The 27,398-nt window shown below is 39.1% G+C and overlaps 1 protein-coding gene across 6 annotated transcripts in view; it reads left to right on the forward strand.

Moving 5' to 3' along the window:
* The first annotated feature begins 4,068 nt into the window (after positions 1 to 4,068).
* The window catches only part of Dennd4a (DENN domain containing 4A), a 108,681-nt gene continuing 85,351 nt past the window's right edge, over positions 4,069 to 27,398 (forward strand). For all 6 annotated transcript variants that reach the window (XM_057766252.1, XM_057766257.1, XM_057766254.1 and 3 more), the window contains exon 1: positions 4,069 to 4,277. The gene's annotated coding sequence lies outside the window, so the exon portion shown is untranslated. The remainder of the gene's footprint in view (positions 4,278 to 27,398) is intronic.

Raw genomic sequence — 27,398 nt, forward strand, 5'->3', positions numbered from 1 at the left:
TTACCCCAGTGCAGGAGAAGTAGAAACGGGTGGATCCCTGTCACCTCAGGCCAATGAGAAACCCTGCTATTTTATTTGCAACTTCTTTGGTTGTTTTTCGGTTTTTTGAGGCAGGGTTTCTTTGTGCAGCCTTGGCTGTCCTAAAACCAACTCTGTAAATCAGACTGGCCTTGAACTCATAGAGATCCACTTGCCTCTGCCTCCTGAGTGCTGGGATTAAAGGTGTGTGCCACCATCACCCAGTAATTTTCTTTTTAATAATAAACTTTTTAAAAAAAATGTGACGAACACCTGAGGAATGATACTGTAGTTGGCTTCTGGCCTAGACACACACACACACATACATATTGGTCACAGATATTCAACTATACACATACTACACACTGTCTCCGCCTCCCCAGTGCGGAGGATATAGGGACTATGCCCAAGTTCTAGTTTCCTTTCCGTTGCTATGATAAAATGCGAGCTGAAAGCAACCTGGGGAGGACATTTCCTCCTGTACTTCCACATCACAGTTCATCATTGAGGGAAGTCAGGACAGGGACTCCAGATGGAACCTGGAGGCAGAAACCGAAGCAGAACCACAGAGGAATGTTGCTTATTCGCTTCCTCTCCATGGTTCACTCAGCTGCTTTCTTATTAAACCTAGGAACATCTACCCAGAAGTGGCACCGTCTGGAGTGGGCTGGGCCCTCCTCCCATATCACCACTAAGCAAATATGCCATATAGTTTTGCCTACAGGCCAATCTGATGTAGGCATTTTCTAAATTGAGATTCCTTCTTCTCAGATGACTCTAGTTTGTGTCAAGTTGGTGAAAACTAGCAAAGCCACCATGTCCAGAATTTTTTAGGTGGGTTCTGCGGTTTGAACTCGGGTCTTCATTCTTTCAAGGTAAGCACTTTAACAGCTGAACTCTCTCTCCACCCCAACTTTTGAAACTTTTAAAGAATCCCATGCTATAAGCTAATCTTGCAACTATATGTTTATGGTATTTTAACTGGAACTCTGTAACATGGATGGATGTATCTATAGCTCAACTGAAAGTGCTTTGTAGTGCTGATAATATAATATGCTGAGATAACCTTTAAAGTGGAATTGACTGGGTATGTTTCACAATAATCAAACCAATTAATGGCTAAGTCTATGGACAATAGAAAAAGAACAAGAGTTACCAACTGAACCCTTAAAAGGTTTTTGCTTGTTTTAAGCAGGGAATATTGCTCAGTTGCTAAAGTGCTTGCCTAGCATCAATCCCCGGATTCCATCCCAGAATAAACTGGGCGTGGTGGCACACGCATGTAATCCCAGCACTTGGAAGGTGGAGGCAGGAGAACTGCACCAGCTTGGGCTACATAGTGACCTTATCTTAGAAAACGTAAAAAAGCAAAAGTTTTTAAGTAGTGCTATTGAAGTCTAAAGGAGATGCAACTTAATAACTTTGACATATGTATATACCTGTGACCATCAATGCAATCAATAGAGACACATCCATCTCCCTTAAAAGTTTATGCGTACCCCTTTATGATATAGACTCTCTCTAGTAACCATCGATTGACAGATAGCCATGTCCTCATACTGGGGATAAAAACATTGTGGATGGTGCCGGGCGTGGTGGCGCACGCCTTTAATCCCAGCACTCGGGAGGCAGAGGCAGGCGGATCTCTGTGAGTTCGAGACCAGCCTGGTCTACAGAGCTAGTTCCAGGACAGGCTCCAAAGCCACAGAGAAACCCTGTCTCGAAAAATCAAAAAAAAAAAAAAAAAAAAAAAAAACATTGTGGATGACATTGGCAGCAGGGAGAAGAGATCCAACCAAGTTAAAAGATTTGTTTTTCTTTGGTCTCCTCAGGCACTGTAGGCATGTGGTGAGCATAAAATAAAAATAAAGGAAAAATACTTACTAAAAATACATTTGGGATTATAGTATCAAACATTATACATTGGGCAGAAATGACTAACACAGATTACCACCTGAAATCAATAAAAAAGAGTATAACATACATCAAATAGCATTGATCTGTACAGGCAGTTACACATTGTTACAAGATGATAAATAAAATACTTAAAAATAAATGGTATCAAGCCAGGAATGGTGATGTACAATTTAATACTTGTGCTAAGGAGGCAGAGGCGGTTGGATCTCTGAGCTCAAGGCCAGCCTGGTCTATAGAGTTCCAGAACAACCAGGGCTACGCAGAGAAACTTTGTCTCAGGAAGTAAAAAAGAAAGAAGGAAGGAAAGAAAAAAGAAAGGAAGGAAGGAAAAAAGGATGGATGGATGGTTATCATTCAATAATTTTCAATGAAATTAGTGTTTTTCTCTCCACAATATTATGTGATGCCCATACATTTTAAAACAATCTGAACCATATTTAGTCAACTCAGTGTTGAAGAGGCTCAAACTTAGATTTTTTTTTTTTTGATTTTTCGACACAGGGTTTCTCCGTAGTTTTTTTGGTTCCTGTCCTGGAACTACCTCTTGTAGACCAGGCTGGCCTCCAATTCACAGAGATCCGCCTGCCTCTGCCTCCCGAGTGCTGGGATTAAAGGCGTGCGCCACCACCGCCCGGCAAACTTAGATTTTTAAAAAAACCTTTTAGTCAGGTTCTCTGGTCTATATGTTGCCTGGAATATAAATATTGACGTCATACTTCAAGCCCCACTCACTGTTCCTATCTCCTTTGCTCACTAATTACCATCCAGTGGCTTCAGCCTGAAGTTAGAATCAAAGCGGGTCTTGTTTCTAGGTCTTTCTGGGCTTGATACAACTGAGCCCTCCACTCCCTCTCCAATCTAATGTAAGGCTTCTCCAGGCAAAACACCTTTCCCAGCAACAGAGATTCCACTCTGTTCTAAAAGCCAAGCTCCTCCCTACTGCAGGTTCTCGGCGCAATTTCTTTGCTTTACTCAATTCTCCAGGGCCTTTCTCCCTTCACTCCCTTTCTTCCTGAGCTTCAGATGGGCATATGCTTGCCCCCTCTGCTTTCTGTTATTTTCCAGAATTCTTCCTGTAACCTTCATGCTTCTTCTTCAAGTGTGAAGTATACTTGTTTTTTGTTGCCTTTCCCCCACCAGACTGCAAGTGCCTGAAAGCAGACCTTTTCTGGTTCCCTGACCATTGTGTCCCCTCTGCTGGGTTTTCCGACAATGTTGTCGGAATGAATGAATGAATGAGTACAGAGGTATAAAATAAAACCATAATCTCGGTTAGTAAAAAGGTGAAACCTGTTTTGCATAGATTAACTTGAACCGAGGGGGAAATTTTAAGGTCTTATTTCTTTCTTCATTTGTCCTTGGAATAACAGCTAACATTATTCAATATTTTTAAGCATACACTATAGCATTTCTGAGTAACCCTGTAGAGGTAATCAACCTTTATTATCCTCATTTTTCAAAGGCAGCCTGCCAATAACCATTAACGGTGGAGCCGTAGACCGGTTTAAGTAGGCCATATCCAATTAATCAATGTAATGGACACCCCTTCAGTCAACAATAGGTTTTTTATCAAGGCGCTTTTCAGAGAACCCCTCTGAATTTCCCCTCTTCCTTGACCTTCTACCTAGGGACTGAAAGCTACTGGTGGTTGCTAACCGCTCAGGGGGTTTCCTGCAGAATCCGAGTGACTTTGGTGGGCGGTTTTCAGCTCAGACCGCTGCACCAAGCTCTAGCAGGCAAGGACTGTGCAGTGCAAGGGAGGAAGGAAGAAACACGTTGGCCAGAGCTAGATCCTTGTGACTTGAGGGTGAAAGAGGAAGGTACAGTACTCCTTGTTCACAATCGCCAGGGGCTCGGGATCTCCCTACCAGAAGGGGAACCACGGCGCGTTTCCCCAACTACACGCAGCGTCACCAGCCAGCCGGGGGCCGCCCCGCCTCCGGACCCGCCCACTTGCGGGGGTCCTCCTTAGCCCCCTCCTCGAGGACCCACCCCCTTAGCCCGGCCCTCTCCAGCCCCTCGGGTCAGACTCGGCCTGTGATTGGTCTGCGAGGCCACAGCCCCCGCCTCCTTGCCTTTTCCGTCACTCCAAAGATGGCGCCGGCCGCGTCGGGTTTGGCGGCTGGCGCTGTGGAAGGAGGCGGAGGCAGTGGCGACCGCGCGGGGAGGGGGAGTCCCGTCTGACTGAGACGGCAGGGCGGAGCGCCGGGGCCAGGGGATGAGCTAAGCGGGCTGCCAGTGCCGCGGCATTCAGCCCCCTCGTGTCCCGCCCGCCGCTTGTGAAGGCATCGGACCCCGCGCTTCGGGCTCTCCCCGGCGCTCGCGCGGGGGTCGGCGGGGAGGTGAGTGGCGGGGGCGGCGTCGTGGGCATCGGTGGAGTGGGGAGCTGTCACGGCCCTGGGGAGCTGACTGGCAAGGGGGACGGCGAGCAGGGCGATAGGACTCGGAGGGCCGCTAGGCGCGGGCAGCTGCTAGGCAGGGCTCCGGCCGTCCGGGAGGATGGCGGTAGCGTTCGCGCGCCTCCGTGTGGGTACGCGCGCGGGGCTCCGGGGTCTCCTTCCAGATTGGCCATTCAGGGCTGGCCTGGGGCTGTTGTTGTGGGGGTGATGGGGCGGGGGCGGACCAGGGGGGAGGTCCTGAAACTGGGATTTTTGACAAGCCCGTTACGTAAGGTGGCATCCCGGAATCCCACCTGCTCCAGGTTTCAGACCGCGGCGGGGGCTGCTTTCCCGCGGCTGCTCAGCTGCTCAGTCCAGATGCCGGGGCCCAGCCGGGGCTCAGGTTCCACGTGAGCCCGGCCAGCGTCCAAGTTGTACAGTTTTTTTTTTTCTTTACTGTGTGTGTGTGTGCAATTCTTGGTCATCACCACTCCTTTTGAAGTTTATCTCCTTCTGGGGGAGAAATGGGGGAGAAAAGAGAAGGGGCAAAAAAAGCTTGTGACCTAAAATTGGGTCGCAGAGATATCTCTTCGTTATGGTGCTTTTAAATGACAGGACATACTGAGAAATTTGGCTGTTGTTGCTCCAGTGTGCTTTTCATTCAGACGTATGGTTGGCCTCGGAGCCATAGAGAGGGTTTTTATTTGTCTTACAGGACAGTTATTTCTTGTTTGCAAAGCGGGGCAGGCATTCCATCAACAGGCGTGTATTTATTTGAGGGGAAAGCGGGTGTCAGCCAGCCAGAGACACGGGAGGCAGAAATTGTGTCACACTGTGAATATATTATTCTTTTAAATGTATTGGACATGAATGAAAAGGATAGCCCAGGCGTAAAAGAAACAGTATTACACGATTACAAGCTTTTGTTTAGTGTATATACACAGCCTCATTCTATTTTCTGCCTATCCCATTCTGCCTCCTCTTTCCTTGGGGGAAGGAGGTGGAGACACCTGTAAACATCGTAGCCCAGGTTACACTAAGCTGTCGTAGTGCATTTGAGATAAAAAGGAGTCTCTGGAGGACCAAAGATTGGTTAATAAGTAAGGATTCTCGGACAAGTTGTTCAGTTTATGTTTGTAGTAGTTCTGGATACAGCTTCTGAAAAAAGTGAATAGAATTTCTGATCTATTTGATTTCTAATTGAACGTAAAATAAGATTGTATTTGATTTCTTTTATGGGGACTTTGTTTTGTTGGGGGAGACATTTGAGGCAGCTTTTCATTTTCACAAACTCGGTTTGAACTGCAGCTCCCAGCAAGAGTCTAGAATAAGATATAGTTACCATCATCATTCTATATGTGTTACATAATTCTTTTTTTCCGAATGATTAAACACAGACCTACTTCACTGTGGAATTTTAAAAGAATGTGCTTGTGAGAGAAGTTAATTGATCTTGACACAAGCCTAATATTGGTAATAAAAAGGAGCAAATTTTGGCTTGCGTTTCAAGCTTACGTGCACAAGTTTACATTTTTGAAGTTTGGTGAAGCAGTACAACTTATCTGTCTGTGCAGGAGAGCCAGGAACCTGGTGCTGATTTGAGCTCTTCCACAGGAATTACCACCAGTTTAAGTAGTTATTGATTCTTAAGTTTCTTGGAACTATTGTCCCATTTCTGACAACTTGAATACTATTTAGCATAATTGGGAAGTTATATAAGGGACAGAGTACATCATATTCATTCAGAAAACAATAAACATGTAACAAAGAAGAAAACAATATTTTCTTCCTATGTGATACAAGCTACGTTAACTTTAGTGTGTAGAATCTTAAGCCTTCCGCTGTGGGAAGCCTAGTTTTTCATAACCATCATTAAAGATAGAGTTGATTGTTATTTTACAGGTCTTTCATTTGTGTTTACACTGGTGTCTCATAATTGTAAGTGTAAAACTTAAGTGACTCCAGCAGGAAGACCAACTTGCCATTTCTCCCATGCTTTCTCCCATGTCAGAGATTTATCTTTTCAGGTTTTCACCCTTTCCTGCTAGAGGTAAAAGAAGGTGATAGTAAAGAAAAAGTGAATCAAGTTTTCTTCCTTTCTTTCTGTTCCCTCCATCCCCAATTGGTTTTTTATTCAGTAGAATTGGTGGGGTGGAGTGAAGAGAGTCCAGCTATACTTTATTACTGTATGTCATTAATATCACTTTGGAGTCTAAAAGAGCTTTGTAAAGCTTCTGTTTGCAATACTATTTTGGCATGGAAGTTGAAAGCCTCCTGCCCAACCACATGAGTGCTGGATGGATATATATATATATATATATATATATATATATATATATATATCACTACATTCGGCTAAATTGCTGTGCTTATAATTACAACGTGACATTAAAGAGTTAAGAGAAAATATTGAAAATCTAAAGCCTTGTGGTTCAACAAGGAAACTGCCTTCTTGTTAGCAGAATATGGTGTGTATGTGCTCTCACAGTAACAGAGACAACTGGTTATTTAGGAGAATTGTCAGAGCCAACCTTGAGTTCATTTTTATGTCTATGGGTTGCCTCTGTGCACATTAACCAGGGTTCTTTATAGTTCTAGCACTAACTGCCCTATATTAACAGTGCCACCTATTGATAATGTACTCAATTTTTTTCTTTACTTTATTAGTTATTAGGCAACGGCACTGGGATGTTTAAGAGATATCAATATTTTGCTAGTTACTGAGGATACAAAGGTGAATAAAACATGACTTCTGCCCTCCAACCTTGCCTGAGAAGCTTTGTTTGCTTTTGTGGCCATCAGTACATGTGTCCCCTGCTTTTCCTGTCTCATTGTTAATGCTCAATAGGATCTTTTTTTCCCAGGTATTCATATCCTTTTGTAACTTTCCTAGTGGGAAACTGTTTTGGGTTTTAGACACATACACTTTTAGAACATTTGATTTCATGTTGAAGTGGTTTTTTTGTTTTGTTTTGTTTTGGTTTGGTTTGGTTTGGTTTGGTGTGGTTTGGTTTTTGGTTTTTTGAGTCAGGGTTTCTCTGTGTAACATGTCCTGGAACTTGCTCTGTAGACCAGGCTGACCTCACAGAGATCTGCCTTCCTCTGCCTCCCAAGTGCTGGGTTAAAAGTGTGTGCCACCATGGCCCGGCTTGAGGTGTGTTTAAGTAAAACCTGAAGTATGGAGATCAGAAATTTATTTTTAGTCCTGTGATAACTTTTGTTTGATTAATGTGTGTGTGTGTGTGTGTTGTGGGGCTAGAAGTTGGCATCAGATGCCTTCCTCAGTCACTTTATTTTTTCTAAACAGGGTCTCCCAATGAACCCAGAGCCTAGCAATTGACTAGATTGTCTGACTGCTGAGCTCCTGAGATCAGCTTTTCTCTGCCATTACCCAGCATTGGGGAGACAGATCTGTGCCACTTCACCCAGTCTTTTATGTGGGTGCTAGGGTTCAAAACTCTGGTCCTCATGTCTGGGTAGTAGAGACTTTACCCAATGAACTACATCTCCAGGTCTCTTACTGGTTTTGGAGACAGTTTACCCCTTGAGATTTCCAGCTTCTTCCCTCCTCTTCCAGACAGCTGTGATTATAGACATGGCTGTCATGCCCTACTAACTGTAAGTGCTGTTTTGGAGATGAGACATTTTTCTTCTTGAAAAGTTTTAAAAATAAACTCAACTACCAAAATATGTAGTGCACACCCACATGCCTACATAAAATGTTGACATTTTTGCTTCAGCTATTATATTTAATATAAAAGAACTATGTATATCACAGTTATCACACTGAATTCTAAAAGAGCAATATAGAAACTTTATAATTTATATGAAGTTGCAATCCTTTTTGTTCCTTCCAGTTTCATTTCTCTCCATCTCCCTTCCCACTTTCTAACCCGAATAATGAATGTAGCATCACTCTGGCGCCTGATCTTTGTTTTCAGATAGGGCCTCCTGTAGATCAGACTGGAAGGAAGACTTCCTTGACCTTGAATTCCTGATCTCACTGTCCCTCCTTCCCCAAGGCTGGAGCTCCCAGCTCTACTCTGAGTGCTGAGAACATTTGTATGAAAAATGTCATGATGAAACCCAATACTTTGAATGGTACCCTGAAATTTTATTAAGAAAAATAAAGCATGGATTAGGGCCATACTTCCTTGGTTTGAATCTTTGAAAACAATTTAAAAATTGTATTCTATGAGAATGAGTGTTGTGCTGGCATGCATGACTATGCACCAAGTGCATGCCTGGTGTCTGCAGAGGCCAGAAGAGGATGTTGGCTCCCCAGGAACTGGAGTTACAGATAGCCACAAAAATGAGTATTATGAACCAAACTCAGGTCCTCTACAAGGGCAGTAAGCACTCAAACTGCTGAGCCCTCTCTCCAGTCCCCTTGGTTTGAATCTTGACTTTACTATATAATGGTTTTATAGTTATTTAAAGTCTATCCCTGGTTACCTTATCCCATCAAATAGGATCAGTAGAAATGCTCATTTCATAAGGATTTTATTAAAAATTAAGTGAGTTTATTTACATAAACTTGAAAAAAAGCTTGGTAGTTTAACTGATAATGGCTCCCATAAGCTTATAAATTTGAAGACTTAAACCACAGTTGGTGGAATTATTTAGGAAGGATTAGGAGGTGTAGCCTTGTTGGAGGAGTTATGTTGTTGGAGGCTGGCTTTGAGGTCTCAAAAGCCCACGCCATTTCCAGTTAGCTTTCTCTCTTTCTGCCTTGTGCATGTAGATCAATTGTTAAGCTCTCAGTTGCTGTTCCATCACCACACCTGCCTGCTGCCTTGCTCCCTGGCATGATGATCATGGATCCTAACCCTCTGGAACTGTGATATTCCAATTAAATGCTTTCTTTTGTATTTTTCCCTTGTCATGGCAGTAGAACAGTAGTTAAGCAAATCATGTCAGCTGGGCATAGTGTTGCATGCCTTTACACTCAGGAGGTAGAGGCAGGCACATTGCTGTGAGTTCAAGGCTAACCTGGTCTACACAGTGAGTTCCAGGAAAGCCAGAGCTACATTTAAAAAAAAAGGTGGGGGGGTAGACCAGCCATGTCTACTATGTCTGATACTCTCTCTCTCTTTTCCTCTTCAAATACTAATAAATTTAGGTCGGTATTGATATTGTTGTGTCCTGTTATACAATTATTGAATCTTCTTCATTTTACCCTGTCTCTATTGCTACTTTAGGTCCAGTTGATTTATTTTTATTGCTGTGTAGGTTCCATTGAATGAATGTACTGAACTGCAAATTATTATTATGTCTTCTAATAATGCTCATTTACATGATCCTTATTTTTGTCTAATATAATCAATGCGTCATTAATATCCCTTTATCTCTTAAAGTGTTGGCTCTCAACCTATAGGTTGTGACCCCTTTGTGGGTCAAATGACCCTTTACAGGATATCAGATATCCCGTGTATCAGATGTTTACCTTACCATTAATAACAGTAGCAAAATTACAGTTATGAAGTAGCAATGAAAATAACTTTATGGTTAGGGTCTTCGCAACATGAGGAGCTGTATTAAAGGGTCGCAGCATTAGGATGGTTGAGAACCGCTGTCTTAAAGCAACATACTAGAGTTTTTCCAGGTCATAGACCTACTTGTGAAATGGCTGAGTTCTAGGTTAGATTTTTTTTCCATTTTAAAATTATTTATAAGATCTTGACAACCATGTGTATTTCCCTTTCTGTATATGCATTCCAGGTGTTAGGTTTTGGTTTTTGCTAGTCTGCTTGATGTAAATAAAACAGCTTTTGATTTTTGTTCTGTGTGCTTATTTTTGGTCATCTCTTCAGTAATTTGTGTGTACCTATCCTTTACATATTTTCTTTTCTTAAAGTAGATTTGTTGGCCAGGCAGTGATGGTGTATGCTTTTAATCTCAACACTCAGAAGGCAAAGGCAGGCGGATCTCTGTGAGTTCGAGGTCAGCCTGCTCTACATAATGAATTCTAGCACAGCCAAGGTTACATAGAAACCCTGTCTCAAAAAAAAAAAAAAGCACCAAGAAAAAAAAAAAAAGATTGTGTGTGTTTATGTATCTGTGTGAGTATATGTGCAAGTGTGTGAGAGAGTGCAGCTGTTTACAAACTCAGGTCAGGGAGGTGTTTTTTTTTTTGTTTTTTTTTTTTTTGTTTGTTTGTTTTTTTCCTGGTACTTTCTGCCTGTCTCTTTGAGGTAGGGTTTCTTCTTGAACTAAGGAATTGTGTTTTCTTGTCTAGGTAAACCCCACTGATTCTTCTGTTTCTCTTTTCCTTGGGATCTGGGATTATAGACATGCATAGGATGCCTGACTTGTTATGTGCTTCTAAAATCTGAACTCTGACCCTCATGGTTGATCAGCCAGCACTCTTCCTGGTTGAACCATCTCTCCATCTCCTTCTTTACATATTTTCTACTTGGCCTTTTTCTTACTTATTTGCAAAAAGTTGTTTTGCTTATTTTAAAAATATTTTCAGGATATTTACAAATGTTAGAGAAGCCCATTTTTCTTTCCCCTTTTCTTTTTTTTTAATCCAAATTGAACTTATTTACTTTCATAAACTTCTGCTTTTATTAATGTTGTTGTATTTCAGAGATATCATGGACCTCTATTGACTTCATAATTCAAGGAAGAGGCTTTTAGTAATTGTATACAAGTCCTTATGTCTCACTCTCTTTTTTATACCCACGAATTCACTAAAATCTCTATTATTGTATTATCATAATTTTATTATTATTATTATTTTTTTTTTTTTTAAATTTTCGAGACAAGGTTTCTCCGTAGCTTTTTGGTTCCTGTCCTGGAACTAGCTCTTGTAGACCAGGCTGGCCTCGAACTCCCAGAGATCCGCCTGCCTCTGCCTCCCGAGTGCTGGGATTAAAGGCGTGCGCCACCACCGCCCGGCTTATTATTATTAATTTTGAGACAGAGTTTCTCTGTGTAGCCTTGCCTGTCCTGGAGCTCACTGTGTAGACCAGGCTGGCCTCAAACTCACAGAGATCTGCCTGCCTCTGCCTCCTGAGTGCTGGAATTAAAGGTATGCACCACCACTGCCCTGCTGAAATCTCTGTTTATGTGGGTACGTGTACCCCAGGCTGACATCCATTACATACTTTGTAATCCAGTTAACTCCTGATCCTTTTAACATGATTTTTATTATACTTCTTTATTTTCCAATGTATGTGTGTGTGTGTGTATGTGTGTATTTATGGGCACATGCATGTGCCTGAATATCAAGGTCAGTGGACAATTTGCTGGAGTTCTCTTCTTCTACCTATGGTACCTAGAGTTTAAATTCAGATCTTCAAGCTTGGTGGCAGTGGCCTTCATCCACAGAACCATCTCTCTGTCCATTAAATCTCCATTAAATCATTTTGAATCAGAAACTCCCATAGCATCCTTACTCCAATGCTTTCCTTATTAGGAACTGTTTTATTTATTTGTTTGTTTGTTTGTTTGTTTGTTTGTTTTGGTTTTTGAGACAGGGTTTCTGTGTGGTTTTGGAGCCTGTCCTGGAACTAGCTCTTGTAGACCAGGCTGGTCTCGAACTCACAGAGATCCGCCTGCCTCTGCCTCCCAAGTGCTGGGATTAAAGGCGTGCGCCACCACCGCCCGGCCCAGGAACTGTTTTATTCTCACTGGTCTTGTTTCAGTTTTGTCTTCCTGAAATTAACTTCTTTAGAATTGCCAGAATGATATGTCTTAGACACCAGTTGAAAATTCCTCACTTGTCAACTGGATGAAGCCAGCACTCCTTACCATGTCATTAAAATTCTCCACAATTTGGCCTTTGTCTGACTCTGTAATCTTAACTCTTATAATTTCTACTTCCCATTTCTACTCCAGCCTTATAGCACTGTGTCTTGAAGTTTCCTTGAATATATACGTTATTTCTGGAGTGTTGCATTGCTGCCGTGGCCCTTCTGCCTGCAATGCTGTCATTGCTCCCTTTCTTTTTGTTTTGTTGGGCTAAGTCCTTTATATCCTTTAAGAATCAGTTAGGGCTTTATTACTTCCTCCATAAAGTCTTCTCATATATGGATTATTGGGTCCCTCCTGGAATAACCCGTAATTACTTTGTTATATTTCAAGTCCAGAGAAGTCAGTCAATGAGAATTTGTGGAGGGGCCAGAAAGATGACTCAGTTGGTAAAGGGTGCTTGCTGCCAAGCTCTACAACCCAAATCGACTCCCCAGGACCTGTATTTTGGAGAGAACTAACTCTAGAAGGTTGTCCACTGACCTACCATGTGTGCTGTGACACATGTAACACAGAAGATAAACAAATAAATGCAATTAAAAAATTTGTTGGGTCAGTTATTGTAGTATGAGAGGGAGTACCAAGTACTTGGCTAAAGATCAGTGGGTATGGGATTGGAACCAGACTTTGCTTCTGTTTCTTTGTACCTAAGTTTCCTCCCATGTAAAATTGGGAAAAGGATGCTTTTATAAAGTTGTGACACTTAAATTTGGTGATGCAAATAAAGTGTTTAAAACAATGTCTGGTACCTAGTGAATAACCTATTCAAGCTATTGTTGACTTTAGAGTATTTTAATTTATGTGTCTGTTTCCAGCATTAGGCTTTGAGTCAGTGAGTGATGGAATACACCAAGGAAGTCTAATCTTACAGTGAAAGATAACATTTCTAATTTTTCAGAATGTCCTGAAAAGTTGAGTCTAAGTCCCCTTTTTCTAGCAACTCCATCTTTGGCATCTTGCCACATATGTGAAATTGACATTGATGATAATTAGCATTTCTTAATTATACTACATAATTGGTTCCTTATTTAAAATTCAGCATGCTTTCCTTAGTTCTGCTAGAACTCTAGGAATACCATTTCCTTTTAAGCTTCACTTAGTCTGTTTGGCATTTAACCAACTTTTCCAAATATGGATTAAGGTGTGAGGGGGCTGAACAGATGGGTAGAATGAGAGTAAAACATTATACTTCTGAGCCAAACATGTCCAGTATACCTTCACTGTTTGTTTTAGAATAAGTTATCAGAATATTGGATAATTTAAAGCAGATGTAATATCAGTAACCATTTTCCAGAAGTAATATAAGACATTAGAAATGATCAATATCCTGTCTTCTTCCATTGTTGCAAATGGTTAAGACTTGTTTACTTATAGTCATTTTTTATTATTTCAGAATCCTTTTTTCCTTAGATTTAACATTCCTTATTTTGTTCTGAATACTAAAACCATCTGTATAATCTTGACAAATTGATGGAAGTCTTGTTTGTTTTATTTTTATATCTGAGCTTGCTATTAAATTTATAGGTGTTTTTTCACTGTGTTTGATTAGATGAAAGTTTGTCTTATTTTGATTATAGGAACAGTACAAAATTACTAGTATTCATTCCTCTTCAGAATCCATTTGAAAATTTTTGTTATAGAAACTAGATTTTTTTCCCTAAAAGGTCTAAAGTTGCTAAAGGAAAATTCTAACAAACTATTATCAAATTACTGTGGAAATTTTAATGTATCAGTCTTGTGTTAGAAGCTTATAGCATATAATGATTGTGGTGTCTAGAACTGCTTTCTTTAAAATGCCATTATCTTAGCATTGAGTATTTCAGTTGAAGACTCTTAAGTATCATGTTTTTAAGAAAATGGATGTAGGTAAAGAGGGAAAACTGAAATTATATTTTGGTTTGTTAAATAGAGCTGACTCTTACCAGTAGAAAAATTGACCCTCACCTCCTTTTTAGTCAATATTATAGTTAAATGATACCATCTTTTTCTGTAAAAAATAATTTAAGTTGGTATGGTGGCAAATACTTATAACATCTCAGTGTAGTAGAGGCTGAGGGAGGAACATGAAGAGTTCTAGGCCAGCCTGACCCATAAAATGAGACACTGTCTGAAGAATTAACCCTCCCACCGCCCCCTCATTCAAATAAGCTATAAGATATACCCTATCCTTCCATCTGCAATTTTTCCTGGATGTCACAACTTTGTAATAATATTTTATTTAAATATGTATTTTTTAAAATGTAGTTTTGGGGATTGAACCTGAGTACCTGTGCTTGCTAGGCAAGTGTATTATCACTGAGCTCCCTCCCCAGTTTTGTAATAGTATATATTCATGTTGCTGTGTTGGCAGTAATTTTACTGAAGTTGGAACCATGGGCTGTTGTTTGAACCTGTTCTCATTGATAAATACTTTTCATTCTTATAGGCTAAGGAGTGATAGAAGTTTCTAGGTTCATAGATATTTTTAAAAATAAGACTCGTTTCTGATTAACTTTTATTTTAATATTTCTCGACTTTTTTTTTTTTTAAAGAGGCAGGGTCTTACTATGTAGCTCCAACTGTCCTGAATAATCCGTTTATAGGTGAGTCTGCTTTAAACTTGGGATAATCTTCCTGTCTCTCCCTCCTCATGAATGCAGAGATTACAAGAATAATTTAGAATGCCCATGATCTTTTTGGGGGGTTTGAGGGTTGTTGTTTGTCAGCTTTCTTTTGTTTGTAGGCAGTAGAAACCAAATTTAGACTAATTCATTCAAAACAGGAATTAATGACAAGGAAAATTGAAATTGCATGGCATCTAGTGATAGAAGAACAAAAGAGCATGAACCTGGAGCTGGACACTCCCCAGCAATCAGCAGCGTCTGTCGCAGCACTCTGGACTAGAGAGATTCCCATGCTCTACTCGTCACTTCATCTTTGTCTCTCTGCATGTTGTTTTTCACCGCTGTGTGTGGTAGACATGGCTTCTGACTTTTGTTGTTTCGAGACAAGGTCTCCCAATGCAACTTGGCTAACCTTGAACCAGTCTGGCCTCATCCGCTTGCCTCTGCCTCCCAGTGCTAGGATTAAAGGCCTGTGTGTCTTTGTCAGGCTGTCTTCTGACTTTTTTTTTTTTTAAAAATTATTTATTTATTTATTTATTATGTATACAATATTCTGTCTGTGTGTATGACTGCAGGCCAGAAGAGGGCACCAGACCTCATTACAGATGGTTGTGAGCCACCATGTGGTTGCTGGGAATTGAACTCAGGACCTTTGGAAGAGCAGGCAATGCTCTTAACCTCTGAGTTACTCTCCAGCCCATGTCTTCTGACTTCTAAATTCATATATTGTCTCATGATTCTGTGATCTCATCCTACATCCTTAAGAGAAAATCTAGTATGAGGCAAGTATTTTCTGCCTGGTCTAGTCAGCTATGGCAAATGAAACCAAGGTTTCACTGAACATGACTCTCAGCCTTAGTTTTGTGGAATAGGATAGGATTTACAGCTTCCCAAAGATAAGTGTGTATAACAAATAGACATTCTGAAAGATTATAAAAGGATACTAGATGATGAAAAATAAAATTAATTTTTAAATGAAATTAAAAGAAAACTCTGTGTCTTTAGATAATACCAGAAAACTTAAATTTTTATACTTCCTATTCATTGGTGATTATTACAAAAGCCATAAACATTTCTCCCATTTTTAGGTGAAAGCAAGTGGTGTTAGAGATACCCTTTTAGCTTCTATGTATAGAATTTGTGTTTAACTCATTCTATGAATGCCTGTATGTTAATATAAACCATCATTAATATATTAACTTCTTGTTGTAGACTTACTATGTAGCTCAGGCTGGCCTTAGACTTGTTGTGTAACCCATGCTAGCCTCCAGAATAGACTACCCCTTAGTGGTGGTGTTTTTTTTTTTTTTTTTACTCCAGTGCTAAGGATTGAATCAAGGACATTCTAGGCAAGTACTCTACCACTGAGCTATATCACCAGTATGACATCTCTTTTTAAGCAGCCATTTATGTACTGCCTGTGTAATGCCAAGGACTGTGCTAAAACAAGTGTTTTCAGAGTAAGGTTGTATTATTGCCTACTCCAGAGAATTCATGTTCTGCTGAGGAAGAGTAGATGGTCAAAGAACTTCTTGCAGTATTTTTGTGATAATCATATCCAGTATGTTTAGTATATTCTTGACACCTAAGACTAGAAAATGGCAGTCTTTCCTAGGGAAAGTACAGGGCAGGACTCATGTCACTGGAGCTGAACATTTGATGTGAGTGTTCTGGTGGGAGGAGCTGAATTTGAACTTGCAAAGGTATCTGTAGTTATGTAAAGGGAACTCTGTTCAAGTGAAACTCAAGTGAAACATTATACTATTTAACTTACTGAAACTGAAATTCAACCCTGTTTTCAAGCCTGTCCATCACTTGTCAGTAATTATGGCCCTTCTGAAAAGACAGTTATAGGATTTAGAATACTCAGATTATCTGTTCTTTATGAGACCTTTGAGAATAAGATGTCATTGATAGCTTCCTTGTAGATTCTTTCATCAGAATTTTCTAGTAGTTGGTTGATTGGGTTGTTAGTTTCCCTTCATAATTATGTTTCCTGTTCACACCTAGACCTTTATAGAGTGGGAAAGAGACTGAAAATGAGAGAACTCATAAAATGTGTAGAGAGCATAGTTCATATCAAAGTAAATGTTGAGGAAGGTGGGGAAGAGTAATGGCAAAAGTGATATATACCTAATGTAATGATATATACCTGCTGAAAATGACATATACCTAGAGGTAGTTCTAAAATGAGCTTAAATACTGGAAATTTATAATTTTAGAGAAAAGATCATACACCAGGTTTTGTTGTTGTTGTTTGTTTGTTTGGTATTGGTTTTTCGAGACAGAGTTTCTTTGTGTAACAGCCCTGGCTGTCCTGGAACTAGCTCTTGTAGATCAGGGTGGTCTCAAACTCACAGAGATCTGCTTGTCTCTGCCTCTTGAGTGCTGGGATTAAAGGTGTGCTCTACCACGCCTGACTCTATACACAGTTTTTGTTTTGTTTTAAATCTCCCTACCTTATCTTCTTGAATGCTGGGTTTACAGGTAGGTGTACACTACCATCCTGGTCCCATACGATATTATTTAATATCATTTTTCCTCTGTAGAGTTATTATGTAAAAGTCTACACAGAAAAAGGCTTTGTGCTTCATCACTCTGCCTACTTGATGAACACTTTCACTTCCTTTATGCATTCATTTATGAGTCCTACTTCTCCCTATCACAAATAACCAAACAACAAGATGACCCCCCCCCCCAAAAAAAAGCCCAGATTCCTATTCTGAGAAGTAACTGAAGAGAGAAGGGAAGTAAGAGGCCAGCTTAAGGGATGGTGTGTGTGTGTGTGTGTGTGTGTGTGTGTGTGTGTGTGTTTCAGCATGAAGTTTATAGAGCAGATTCAAAAATATCATCATTGTCATCTAAGTTAGAGATTGTGGCTTATTCTTCACCATAGAATTTGAAACAATTTGCCTTTTCTTACTTTACCATCATGCATTCAAGTGTGGTCACTAATGTTGCTCAAACCCAAATCAATGCAAAAGCTATAAAATAAACAAAAGATAAAGCAAAGTCAACCCCACTGTGATTTTTCAAGCACATTTCTTGGTATCTAATTATTTAAGGTCCATTACTTTCCCCCATGTGTAGTGTCTGAGTGGAGCTTTGGTTTGTCTGGCAGTCCAGTGCTAGTTGAACTGGGATTTGAACTCTTCTCAGATGATTCTAGTACACACAACTGCTCTATTAGAAAAATAAATCAAGTTTTTATCCATTTCTATTCTGCCTACCTGTCAAATGTTAGGTTTTACTATAACCACTTTGGAAAACTGATATTTATCAAAGTTGAACATGCATATTCCCATGTGCTAGTAATCTTGTTTGTTTATTATGTTTGCATTTATGTGTCAAGACATACACAGCATTTTCTATCCAACTTTAATCACAGTAGCCTAACACTGGAAATAAACCAGATGTCCATTAACAAAAGAATAGGTAAGCCGGGCGGTGGTGGCACACTCCCAGAACTTGGGAGGCAGAGGCAGGCGGATCTCTGTGAGTTCGAGACCAGCCTGGTCTACAAGAGCTAGTTCCAGGACAGACTCCAAAACCACAGAGAAACCCTGTCTCGAAAAACCAAAAAAAAAAAAAAAAAAAAAAAAGAATAGGTAAGTAAAGTTGTTCAGAATTGTTAAAAAATTGTCATTAAGATGAAAAATGCCCAGAAATGTAAAACAACTTACTGCTACACAGAACAACTGTGGCAAATTCTCAGAAAGGATATAAGGTGAAAAAGCAAGCTCCCCCTCCCCAGTGTAGACTGTGTGAGTCCTTCCATGTTTCATTCTTACAATGTTCACAGAGAGAGAAATCTGGCATTAGAATTCAAAATGGTGGTTTTCCAGAAAAATTGAAGGGGCTTTCTGTTCCTGGCAGTATTGTGTTCTTGACACTGGAGGTATTTATAATGGTTAGTGAGGATTCTTGCAGTTGTAGGTTTTTTTTGTTTGTTACACTTTAGTTAAAAAGAATGAAAATGGGACTGGAGGAATGGCTCAGGGCTAAGAGTAGTTGCTTTTGCAGAGGACTGTTTGGTCCTCAGCATCTACATGGTGGCTTACAAGCATCCTCACTCTGTTTTAAGAAATCAGATGTCCTCTTCTGACACTTCTTTCTTTAGCACCTGGATTGTACATGGTGCATACATACATCAAGACACTCATACACATAATAAATCAGAACAATAAAACAAAAACATTCCTGTGCATGGACTAAATTGGGGAGCAAGGTTAAGTGAGCCCCTCAGGCTCACTAAGCTGATCTGAGTAGGCTGCAGTGTCCAGAGATCTGGGGAAGGGAATTTCAGGCCCTGCTCTGCTCCTGATGGTTTGTACCACTATGCACATGTTAAATTAGCCTTCCTGGAATTTAATTTTCTCATTAAACAAATGGTAGTATCAAACCAAAAGATTTTAAAGGTCCTTTCCTTTAAATTTAAATTCTGAACATAAAGGAATTTCTGTTCATCTTTTAAAGGAAATTGGATATAAATAATCTTTAGATCAATAGTTTGTTTTAAAAATTTTAGTTTTGTGACAATTTTTTCTTTATAAATTAGAAAAATGCCTACTACAACTTCTTTAAAATTTCTTTCTCTGTCTGTCTGTCTGTCTGCTTCCCTGCCTGCCTTTCTTCCTCCCTTCCTTTCTTTGTTTTCTTGAGACTGAGTCTCACTCTATAGCCTTGGCTGGCTTGAAACTCACCATGAAGACCAGGTTGGCCTCACAGAAATGTGCCTGCCTCTGCCTCCTGAGCGTTGGGAACAAAGTTATATGCAATTACAGCCAGCCTTTCTAATTTAACACACACACACACACACACACACACACGTCATCATTATATGTAGTCCCTGGCTGTGTGATAGCACAGGAAAGCTTTTCTTCTTTTGTCTGACTATAACTTAGTAGTATCTGTTGAGTAATTTTTCCTCATTGTCTTTCTCCTACTTTCTCCAGTAACTACTATCCTACTGTCAGGCTCTATGAAATCATCTCAAGAATGTTTTGTTTAACAGATAAACAAAAATAAAAATAATAAATAAAAATTAAAACAATGTTTAACAGAATTGACTTAGTTTGAAGAGTAAAATCACACCTGTACATAGTTCCTAGCACTAGGAAAGCTGAAGCAGGAGGATTGCCTGAAGTTCAAGGCCAGTTTGGACTACAGAGTGAGAGACTCATCACAAACAACAACAACAGCAAAATAGGCCAGGCGGTGGTGGCACATTCCTTTAGTTCTAAGCAGGCAGAGACCAACAGATCTCTAAATTTGAGGCCAGCCTGGTCTACAGAGAGAGTTCCAGGACAGCCAAAACTACACAATGAAAACATGTGTTTGAAAACCAAACCAAACCAAACCAAAAATAAACAAACAAACAAACAAAACCCATAAAATCAATACCAACATCCCCATCCATCAAATCAGTTTTAGGTAATTTCAGAATATATGAGAGATCATTCTAATTCACAGTGCTGTTCACACTTGTCAAGTGTGCTCATTTGCCTATATCATCACTAGTGCTGGGCTTATTTTATTTTCATTTGTTCAGTTTAATTTAGAACCCCAAAGTCTAATTATTTGCAAGATTCATGGTTCTTCCAAGGATTTTAGTATTTGTATGTTTTCTGTTTTTTTTTTAACAGTGTGTGTATTTTGCTTATATATGTATCTGTTTACTTTATGCATGCTTAGTGCCCACAGAGGCCAGAAGAAGGCATTGTATCCCTGGAACTAGAGTTGCAGACTTTTTAAATGAATGGCAACAAAATTAGAATCAAACCTGGGTTCTCTGAAATAGCAGCCGTGCTCTAAGTCGTGGAGCCATCTATCTAGTCCCTTTTTATTTCTTTTTAACAGTATTTATTTGTGCATGTGTATCTGTGCATATGCCACAGTGCATCTGTAGAGGTCAGAGAAGCTTGTGGGAATTTTTTCTTTTACCATGGGGATCCTAGAGATGAATTCAGGATTTTTTTTTTCGAGACAGGGTTTATCTGTGTAACAGCCCTGGCTACCCCAGGACTTGCACTGTAGACCAGGCTGGCCTCAAACTCACAGAGTTTGCCTCCTGAGTGCTGGGATTAAATGCGTGTGTGACCAGTTGTTTTTGTTCTTTTTGTGCGTGTAAGAAAGGGATTCTTGTGGCTCCAGCTGGTCTCAGACCCCCATTGAGCCAAGAATGGCCCTCTGCTTCTCTGCTCCCCGGGCACTGCTATCACATGCATATATAAGATGCCTGACTCTTAGTGATTGGGTTTCTGTTTGAAGTGTTTATTTTTAGTTTTTCATCATCTAATATGCCATATAAAAATTTTAAATTACACTAATCGTTATTAGATAGAAGGGTAAGGAAATTCTCAAAGTTGTTTTCAAGGATTCTCAGAGTTCATTTTGTGTTTTTTACAATGTGTGGGGAAAAATGGAAACGGTTTTTTTTTTGTTGTTTTTTTTTTTTAAGTCTTAAAGCCTTTTTAAATGGATGGTGACAGATGGGTAAGAAATTAGAATGTTCAACATTGATCAAATGAGAGAATTTTAAACTTATATTTTAAGGCAGAATTGGACTTTTGTGTGGTTTGTTTACATCTGTAAAGAGAGGAGTGGCCAGATACTGTGATATCTAAGAGAAACAGATTGCTCCACTGTTGCTGGCAGTTCACGTTAGCTCCCTTTTAGCAAATGCAGATGCTAGTCCAAAGAGGAAGTAAAAAGGAAGAGAGTTAGGGGTAGTGTGCAAGGGGGAAATTAAGTAAAAAAAGACTGTGCAAGAAAGGAAATTTAAAATCAAACTTCCTTTTCATGCTGGTGAGCCAGGACACTTGGATTTCAGACAGTGCTGGTTGCAAATGACTTTTAGCGAAAGATTGGTGGCTGATTTTTTTTTTCTTTTTTTGCAGGTAATCTAGATTTTACGGTTGGCAATGGTAAATTTCAGTAATCTTAAGAGAATATGTGTAACATTAAAAATTCCACAGATGCCTTTTCCTCATATCACTGTAGTCACTTTTCATCTCTACTTCCTCTTTTTTTTTTTAAAGATTAATTAATTAACTATTTTGGGGGGATTGTGCTAGGCATCTAACCCAGTGCTCTGTGTATTCCAGCCCTTTAGTTTGCCCTCCTCTTCTTAATTCCTTAAAAAAAAATGTATTATATTTTTATTTTATTTATGTGGACAATTTGCTTTCCTTCTACCATGTGGGTCCTGGCCATGGGACTCAAGTCATTAACAGTAGTAGGCTTGCTGAGCTGTCTCACTGGCCCTCCTTTTTTTTTTTTTTTTTTTTTAATTCTTCTCATATTTTTTAATCCAACTTATTCCTTTTCCCCTGTTTACTCTCTGGTATAATTTTTATTATTCATTCCTTTTCTTTTTTTTTTCTTTTGTGAAGTTGAACTTGAGTCTTTATATTCTAACATTCTGCTTAGGGAAGCCCAGGTTCACTAACAAGCAGTAGTTCCCTCAAGGACTCTTTTATCTTGCATCCTTGAATATGAAGTATAGTATAGTGGAACTCCAGAGTAAAAGCCATAGATTGACTTATTTGGTTATAGGCAAGCTACTGTACTGTAATTAAAAAATTCTTCAATTATAAAAGGAGTAATTAAAACAAAGTCTCCATGGACTCTCCTTGCTCTAAAATCTCATCATTCTGTGATGTTTTCACTTTCTTGTTTCTACTGTTTTGACCTCACTCATTACTAAGTGTTCACACCTGCCATGTGTTTCTAACTACTATAATAGAAGACACAGAAATCATAGCAGTTTTTGAATTGCCTGTAGTCTATCTGGAGACAAGTGACTGTACATTAAAACTCAGTATTTCCAGTCTGATCTTGTTCTGTCAAGAACAGATCCATATTCCCAAGACAATACAAGCTATTTCTTCTCTGGCTTAATTACTAGATGAGGGGCAAAATTGCTCCTGAAGAAAGATAACTTTTCTAGTTCTTTCAAACCTGAGTTCCCACTGTAGCTGTTCTGTAGCATTTTTGTTGCCTGTTTGTTTCCAGTCTGTAGTTTCTCTGTAATGGGAATATTTATCTTAAAACTGAGGAGGCTGGTCTTCATTGTGAGTGGCTAGATGATCACTGTCAGTGATGGTCTGTGTACATGTACATGCCTTTATATATGTTTGTAGAATCATGATCAAAAGGAATGGGCCCTAGCCTGACTGAGTGTGACCCACTGATCTTTCTGTGCCATAAAAAATTCCTTATATTTTGGTTTGTTTCTGCACACCTTTGTGAGGAACTGTTGCTTTAGGAAATATCTTTTACTTTGATGGGTTGTGTATGTGTGTGTAACCATACTAAAGAAGGTAGGGATGGAGGTGGTGTCTAAAGGAAAGTGTATGTAGTTAGGAGAAGGTGCTATGACATGTGTGCTTCTTGTGCAGGAAGGGCATTGTATATTTTTTCCTTTTTTATTGATTTTTATTGAGCTCTACATTTTTCTCTGCTCCCCTCTCCACCTCTCCTCTCCTCTTCAACTCTCCCATGGTCCCCATGCTCCCAATTGACTCAAGAGATCTTATCTTTTTCTACTTCCCATGTAGATTAGATCCATGTATGTCTCTCTTAGGGTCCTCATTGTTGTCTAGGTTTGGGATTGTGATTTGTAGGCTGGTTTTCTTTGCTTTATGTTTAAAAACCACTTATGAGTGAGACATGTGATAATTGTCTTTCCGGGTCTGGGTTACCTCACTCAAAATGATGTTTTCTAGTTCCATCCATTTGCCCGCAAATTTCAAAATGTCGTTATTTTTTTCTGCTGTGTATTACTCCATTGTATAAATGTACCACATTTTCCTTATTCACTCTTCAGTCAAGGGGCATTTAGGTAGTTTCCAGGTTCCAGCTATGACTAACAAAGCTGTTATGAACATAGTTGAGCACATGTCCTTGTGGCACGATTGAGCATCCTTTGGATTTATACTCAAAAGTGGTATTGCTGGGTCTTGAGGAAGGTTGTTTCCTAATTTTCTGAAAAATTGAAATACTAATATCCAAAGGGCTCTACCAGCTTGCACTCCCACCAGCAATGGAGGAGTGTTCTCTTTATCCTACAACCTCTCCAGCATAAGTTGTCATCAGTGTTTTTGAACTTGGCCATTTTTACAGGTGTAAGATGGAATCTTAGAATTGTTTTCATTTGCATTTCTCTGATGACTAGGGATGTTAAACATTTCCTTAAGTATCTTTCAGCCATTTTAGATTCCTCTGTTGAGAGTTCTCTGTTTAGGTCCATACATTTTTTTATTGGATTATTTGTTCTTTTGATGACCAATTTCTTGAGTTCTTTGTATATTTTGGAGATCAGACCTCTGTCTGATGTGGGGTTGGTAAGGATCTTTTCCCATTCTGTAGACTGCCGATTTGTCTTGTTGACTGTGTCGTTGAAGCTTTTCAGTTTCAGGAGGTCCAATTTATTAATTGTTTCTCTCAATGTCTGTGATACTGGGGTTATATTTAGGAAGTGGTCTCCTGTACCAATGCATTCAAGTGTACTTCCCACTTTCTCTTCTATGAGGTTTGGTGTGGCTGGCTTTATGTTGAAGTCTTTGATCCATTTGGACTTGAGTTTTGTGCATGGTGATAGATAAGGATCTATTTTCATTCTTCTACATGTTGATATCCAGTTATGCCAGCACCATTTGTTAAATATGCTTTTTTTCCATTTGATATTTTTTGCTTCTTTGTCAAAAATTAGATGTTCGAAAGTGTGTGGATTAATATCCAGGTCTTCAATTTGGTTCCGTTGGTCCTCCTGCCTGTTTTTATGCCAGTACCAGCCTGTTTTCAGTACTGTAGCTCTGTAGTAGAGTTTGAAGCTAGGGATTGTGATACCTCCAGAAGTTTTTTTTATTGTACAGGATTGTTTTAGCTATCCTGGGTATTTTGCTTTTCCATATGAAGTTGAGTACTATTCTTTTAAGGTCTGTGAAGAATTTTGCTGGGATTTTGATGGGCATTGTATTGAATCTGTAGATTGCTTTTGGTTAGATTGACATTTTTATCATATTAATTCTACCTACACAAGAACATGGGAGGTCTTTCCACTTTCTGGTGTCTTCTTCAATTTCTTTCTTCAAAGATTTAAAGTTCTTGTCATAGAAGTCTTCAACTTGTTTGGTTAGAGTTACTCTGAGATATTTTATGCTATTTGTGAAGGGTGATGTTTCTCTGATTTATTTCTTAGCCCAATTATCATCTGTATAAAGGAGGGCTACTGATTTTTTTTTTTGAGTTAATCTTGTATCCTGCTACATTACTGAAGGTGTTTATGAGTTGTAGAAGTTCCCTGGTAGAATTTTTGGGCTCATTTGTCATAAACTATCATATCATCAGCAAATAGTGAGAGTTTGACTTCTTTTTTTCTGTTTTGTTCCTTCTTAATCCCTTTTTGGTGTCTTAATGCTCTAGCTCGAACCTCAAGGACTATATTGAATAGATATGGAGAGAGTGGACAGCCTTGTCTTGTTCTTGATTTCAGTGGGATTGCTGGGAGTTTCTCTCCATTTAGTTTGATGTTGGCTGTTGGTTTGCTGTATATTGCCTTAATTATGTTTAGGTATGTTCCTTGTATCCCTGCTCTCTCCAAGACCTTTATCATGAAGGGATGTTGTATTTTGTTGAAAACTTTTTCAGCATCTAATGAGATAATCATGTGGTTTTTATTTTTCAGTTTGTTTATATGGTGGATTACGTTGACAGATTTTTGTATGTTGAACCATCCCTGAATCTCTGGGATGAAGCCGATTTGATCATGGTGGATGATGGTTCTGATGTGTTCTTGGATTCGATTTGCCAGTATTTTATTTTGTATTTTTACATCAATGTTCATGAGTGAGATTGGTCTGTAATTCTCTTTCTTAGTAATGTTTTTCTTTGGTTTGGGTATCAGGGTAATTGTAGCCTCATAAAAAGAATTTGGCAATGTTCCTTCTGTTTCTATTGTGTGGAACAATTTGAAGAGTATTGGTATTAGTTCTTCTTTGAAAATCTTGTAGAATTCTGAGCTGAAACCATCTGGTTCTGTTTTGGTGGGGTTTTTTTTTTTTTGTTGTTGTTGTTGTTTTTTGTTTTGGTTGGGAGACTTTTGATGACTGTTTCTATTTCTTTAGCTGTTTAATTTCCTTATCTTGTCTTGATTTAATTTTGGGAAGTGATATTTATCCAGAAAGTTGTCCATTTCCTTTAGGTTTTCCAATTTTGTGGAGTACAGGTTTTTGAAATATGACATGATGATTCTCTGGATTTCCTCCGTGTGTGTTGTTATGTCCCCTTTTTCATTTCTGATTTTGTTAATTTGCATAGTCTCTCTCTGCCTTGGATAAAGGTTTGTCTATTTTGTTGATTTTCTCGAAGAACCAACCCTTTGTCTCATTGATTATTTGTATTGTTTTCTTTGTTTCTATTTCGTTGATTTCAGCTCTCGATTTGATTATTTCCTACCATCTAGTTCTCTTGGATGAGTTTGCTTCTTTTTGTTCTAAAGTTTTCACATATTCTGTTAATTCACTAGTGTGGGATTTTCCCAGCTTCTTTATGTAGGCATTTAGTGTTATGAACTTGCCTCTTAACACTGCTTTCATTTTGTCCCATAAATTTGGGTATGTTGTGTGGTCATTTTCATTGCATTTTAGGAAGTCTTTAATCTCTCCATTTATTTCTTCCTTGACCCATTGATTATTTAGATGAGTATTGTTTAATTTCCATGTATTTGTGGGCTTTCTAGAAGTAGTGTTGCTGTTGACTTCTAGTTTTAAGCCATGGTGATCTGATAAGATACATGAGGTTGTTCCAATTTTTTGGTATCTGTTGAAGTTTGTTTTGTTACTGAGTATGTGGTCAATTTTTGAGAAGGTTCTATGAGGTGCTGAAAAGAAGGTATATTCTTTTATGTTTGGATGGAATATTCCGTAGATGTCTTTTTAGTCCATTTGATTCATAACATATGTTCGTTCCCTTATTTCTGTGTTAATTTTTTTGTCTGACTCACCTGTCCAGTGGTGAGAGTGGAATGTTGAAGTCTCCCACTATTAGAGTGTGGGGTTTAATGTATGATTTAAGCTTTAGAAGTGTTTCCTTTACATATGAGGGTGCCCTTGTATTTGGGGCATAGATGTTCAGTATTAAGATTTCCTCTTGATGAATTTTTCCTGAAATGTCCTTTCATTTTTATGAAATGTCCTTCTTTGTCTCTTTTGATTGATTTTAGTTTGAAATCTTTTTTGTTAGATAATAGGATAGCTACACACACTTGTTTCTTAGGGTCCTATTGATTGGAAAAATTTTTCCCAGCCCTTTTCTCTGAGGCAATGTCTGTCTTTGAGGTTGAGTCGTGTTTCTTGTATGCAGTAGAAGGATGAATTCTGTTTTTGTATCAAATCTGTTAGCCCGTGTCTTTTTATAGGTGAGTTGAATACATTTACATTAAGTCATATTAATAATCTGTGATTGCTATCTTCTGTTAATTTAGTTTTCATTGTTGGTGATGTTAATTTGTGTGTTGTCCCCTTCTTTGGGATTTGCTACTGTGAGATCATCAATTATCTGTTTTTGTTGATGTAGCCAACTTTCTTGGATTGGAGTTTTCCTTCTAGTTTTTTGTGTAGGGTTGGGTTTGTGGCTAGGGTTTGGTTAAATCTGGTTTTGTCGTGGAATATCTTGTTTTGTTCTTCTGTGGTGATTGAAAGTTTTGCTGGGTATAGTAGAC

The sequence above is a fragment of the Chionomys nivalis genome, chromosome 4 (assembly GCF_950005125.1).
Source record: "Chionomys nivalis chromosome 4, mChiNiv1.1, whole genome shotgun sequence".
NCBI lineage: Eukaryota > Metazoa > Chordata > Mammalia > Rodentia > Cricetidae > Chionomys > Chionomys nivalis.